Below are 5,087 nucleotides of genomic sequence, written 5' to 3' on the forward strand. Positions count from 1 at the left end.
CTGTGCCAGCCATTCACTGCTTTTGGGAGGCATGCAAATTTGGATACAAGATTAGTTTTGATTGCAAAACCTTTTCCAGCTACAAGCTCTCCCCTTCACTATGGCTACTTGAGAAAACTGTGCAGTTAGCTATTAATTCAGTAATCTAGCTTTCATTTGCTACACTTGTGTTACTCAGGGTTAATATTTAGATGTGATATCTGCTGAGTTCTCACAAAAAGGGCTGCTGGTCTTTTTAAACCTAATGGATTTCTTACTGTACAGAAGTGTGTACATCCCATGTAACAATGATGAGGGGAATTATCTTCATAAATTTTTTTAGGAAGGAGGGAGGTAGGGATTTATTAACCAATATTGTCATTCATAAAGATTGCTCTAACAAATGGGGGCTATATGTAAGAAGACAATACTATGGCCTGAGCCACCTGTGTGTAGGATCAAAGCTACAATGCCCAATCTATATGTACCTGCTGCTTCATAACTTCACCTTATACCACAAGATTTTGAGATAGATAAAAATAGTACAATGATATTGGTGATGTTTTTTGACTCAACACAAATTGAATTTAAGTGAGGCAAGAATTGCATGAAGTCAGTGAAGTCAACTTTCCCTTCCAGAGTCATTGGAATATAAAGACAAAGATATAAAGGGATATAAAGACAAAGTCAAGAAAACTGGCAATGGCTCAGGATCCAGTGTATAATCTTGGCAATGTTCCTACATAGTTCCTACTTCCACTGCCTTCATGGACTGCTGGAACAAATTGCTTATATTCACCCATTTTGCTGGGAGAAGTCTCTTTATGTTTAGGTTAGACACTTCCACTAATCTACCAATAGGGTTGAGCCCTATCAGTTACCCTGAATCAGATTTTCGGATTTATATATGTATATACACATTATAGGATCTTGGAACCACAGGTAAGATTTGGATAAATGTGAATATCAAAGCTAGATGAGCAGTCCTGAAAAGGACTTAACTTTTAACAGAGATAATGATCTTTCCTCAACACCCATTTGCCCCACCAACATATAACATCAAATATGAATAAATTCTTCAGTAAATAGAGGACAAAGGATAAAATAGAAAAATTTTGATAACATTAAATAGAAAGGCTTTTTTTCTTCAATAGAATTAATTCAGCTATAATGGGAGATGAAACAAATCTTTGTATGGATTATTTATGATACATTCTGATATGCAAAATATTTCAAAATTGGCAGAAATAAAAAGTAACAAAATTATTCTTTTAACAAATAAGTAGTGAAAGGGTATGAAAAAATCATTCTCAAAAGATAAATTGCTAGCTATTGATCACCAGATGAATGTGCTATAAGTTACTAATAAGTGAATGCAAATCAAATCCCTGAGGTTTCATCTTAAATCCAAAAAATATACAAAAATTAAAATATGATAATGGTTAAATGATGGAGAAGGTTTTTTTTAGGTTTTTGCAAGGCAAATGGGGTTAAGTGGCTTGCCCAAGGCCACACAGCTAGGTAATTATTAAGTGTCTGAGACCGGATTTGAACCCAAGAACTCCTGACTCCAGGGCCAGTGCTTTATCCACTGCACCACCTAGCTACCCCAATGGAGAAGCTTTTATGGAAAGACAAGCACACATTTTCCTGGTAAAATCTATTTGGTCTATCTATTCTGGAAAAATTATGTATAGAAAGCAACTAAAATTTCAATACCCTTTCACCAAAAGATTTCTCTGTTAGTTATATATCCTAACAGTTTTTTTTAAGCAACCAGCAATATGTGTAGGCTTTATTTTAAGTTTCCTTGAAAAAATATAATCCCCAGTTCTGAAATCAGGGAAGCTCAGAATTTTTTGCTCTTTCCATGGAGCTCCAGAGTTGACAGATGAATAGAGAAACAGCGTTAAATGTGCATTTTAAGCTAGTTTCCAGACCCCAGAAGGTTATCTCCAGTAGAAAACTTAGAACTCTTTGCTTGATTGAGGCACAGGATGAAGACAAACTAGCTTTTCCTTAACACTTGGAAGCTGGGACAGGTTTCTCTTCCATTGCCTGGGCAGATTAAGGAAGACAACAGCTTTGGTTTGTCCCTTCAAGTTATTGCCTTATCTCTAACTCAGACAAAATGACATGTGAGGTGAAAGGTTCACCACCAGAAGTAAGGCTAGACTACTGAGACAAAACAGTAAAACAAATCAGGGTATTTGAGATAAAATGGCCTAAAATCCCAAAATTTCCTGACTTGAAGACTTCAATGTTCTGGCCCAGTCTGAGCTGCCTGGCCCATACTTTTTGCTGTTGGACTTCTTACCTTCTGCTCTAGACTGAGGCAGGAAACAGCTATATGGAGGACCACTTGGAAATAAGAGCCCTCATGTCTGTTCCTTTTATACTAATTATCTAGTTTCACTGTCTTCTAGTGTCCCTCTCCAAAAGAGGCAGTAGCTTGCTTGGAGTCAGACATTCTATGGCATGGCACTAAAATGAGACCAACTGCAATTAGAGGGTTTGTGAGAGGGGGAATGGGGGGGGATTTCTCATAAGAGGGTTAGACTTGATCAAAGGGCCAGTGAAAGGTAGCAGATGCTGTCTTTCCTCCCTTGCCAGTGGGTCATGTCCTTCAACACAAAGTTGGCTTTCCTGGATTTGACAGTGGCTATGGCATGAAGATCTCTGCCCTAGTGGGGATTCAGTGTAGAGTTCAGTCATCAGCCACAATGGAGAGGGCTCAGAGTTCACTCAGCTTTGTCTCATTCTCCTGCTCCCTCTGCTCATCAGTATGACAAGGTTGGTCCAGCTGTTGGGTTAAGTCTCTGAAGATCTTGTGCATATCAGTGTAGTATACAACCTGTGCCTGGATCAAGGACACAAAGCTTGGCTGGAAGTAATCAAGGTGGCTGCTGTAGAAATGAGGCATCTTCTCCAGGAGTTGTCTGTTCTTGGTTTCAGAGTCATCCTTCACAGGCCGGAGCTCTTCTTTACTTGGTGGAATTTGGCTAGATCTGGTCCTGTTTTTTCCTTTTCCTCATACTTTTCCACCTTGGACTGGACTGCAGTTGTTTGTAGTCCTGTAGGGCCAGTTCCCATCTCTTCACCATCATGTTGAGGCTGGGAAAGACACTACCAAACTTTTTTAAGGGTTCAGTCACTGTCTTTTGGATCTGACTCACCTGTTCCTGGTTGAAGGCATCCATTGTTTCATAGCTGTATCGAGTGCAGTCACCATGTTTAAAAATTCCTGATTGTACTCACAAAGGGGGTTGGAGAGGAGATCAGAAGAAATCTTAATAGCTGATTTGGACATGGCTAGATCTGCATAGGTGCTCTTCTTCAGGTCCTTCTGCAGCTTCTTGGTCTGATCCTCCAGCTGTTGGAGTTTTCCATATTCTCTTTTTTTTAGTTTTTATTTTTTTGCAAGACAATGGGGATAAGTGGTTTGCCCAAGGCCACACAGCTAGGTAATTATTGTTTTTGAGGCCGGATTTGAACTCAGGTACTCCTGACTCCAAGGCTGGTGCTCTGTCCACTGTGCCACCTAGCTGCCCCTCACATTCTCTTTCAAAGTCTTTCTCCACTGTTTTGGGGACAATCTATTTCTTGGGTTGCCCAGTTTTGAATGGAATCCAGCTCATGGTGGCGGCCCTGGAGTCCAAGCTGTGCGTTGTGGCCCCAGCCTAGGCCTCAGTCCACTTTGCCACCCTAACAAAGTTTTAACAAATTTCTTATGTTTCTAAACATTTTAGAAGCATTTATTTTGGAGGGAGTAGAGTAGCAAAGAACTAAAAACAAAAGATGTCCACTGATTAAAAAAATAAACTACTAAGCAAAACATTATGGTACACGAATGCAATGGAATATTACTGTGGAAAAAAAGGAAAATGAATATTATATAAAAGAAATGCTAGAAAAGACTTTGACTAACTGATGAAACCTGAGAAAAAATAGATATCACTACAATGAAAATTGTAAAAACAACCAAAAAAATTAAAATGTAATATCAAGAAATTATAATGACCAAAAAAATTGTCCCTAAAAAGAGATATGAGAAGACATCTACCTCTATTTCTTTGAATAGGATTTCTATTGGTTTAGAATATTATATATAATCTTCTTCTTTTGATGTGTTGCTAGTTATCCTATAATACTTTTGCTTTCTTTCCTCCCTGTTTTTCTATTTTGTTATTTTGGATAACTTTCAGGGAGGTATAATAGGGAAAGATGTGTTGATGAATGTAGATGATATTAAAACAAAATTCAATAATAATAGTACTAATATTTGCCTTTCATTCTCAAAGAAGACCATAACATCAGGTTCATGATGCCATGACAGGCTTATGAATGAGATTTGAGTAAGTGGGTGCCATGTTAAGTCACCAGCTTCATTTTATCCTCCAGAGATGAATCAAGATGATTGGAGATGGCCCTGAAAACAAGGTAAACAAAATTAAGTGACTTGCCCAAGTTCACACAGCTAGTAAATGACAGAGACTGGATTCGAACTCCTGTCCTCATGACTCCAAGGCAGTACTCTATCCACTGTCACCTTGTTGTTCCACTCAATAATAAAGTTATACATAAAATAATAATGAGGGGAATCAACAAATTTCTGAAACAAAGTGGAAATAGCATTCTATCAGTTCTTTGAAAACATTATTTAATAAATATCTTGGCATTTTAGGTTTCTTAGTGATGTTGGTGATTACAATGTATAACGAACAAGTAATCTATGAACAATATTTGTTATATGTCATTTGTGTTCCAAAAACCATATTAATGACTGGGGTACAAAAACAAAAATTAAATATTGACTGCCTTGAAAAAGCCTACATTCTTTTGTGATGATAGTAAAGATAGAGTGATTAAATGGTAGAAGATCAGTTTTGAGGCCAGACATATCTCAGTGTAAGTTCTGAGTTTGACACATATTATTCTCCAGGGAACTGGATTGTATTAATTTGGCAGATTCATAGGATTTTTTTCCCTTTAAAATGAAAATAATTTATGAAATTTTCTTATTATTTTATTTTTTTCAACAATTGTTTCTATCACTCTCACCATTTAAATTTCAACATTTAGTAGGGAATGTTTCTCCAAATTCTTGT

General features: G+C 37.3%; 1 pseudogene; it reads right to left on the reverse strand.

The window, feature by feature from the left end:
• Positions 1-2,686: 2,686 nt before the first annotated feature.
• On the reverse strand, positions 2,687-3,617 carry LOC141511435 (bridging integrator 3-like; annotated as a pseudogene).
• Between the last annotated feature and the right edge of the window lie 1,470 nt (positions 3,618-5,087).

Source organism: Macrotis lagotis, chromosome 2 (assembly GCF_037893015.1).
Source record: "Macrotis lagotis isolate mMagLag1 chromosome 2, bilby.v1.9.chrom.fasta, whole genome shotgun sequence".
NCBI classification, from domain to species: Eukaryota; Metazoa; Chordata; class Mammalia; order Peramelemorphia; family Peramelidae; genus Macrotis; species Macrotis lagotis.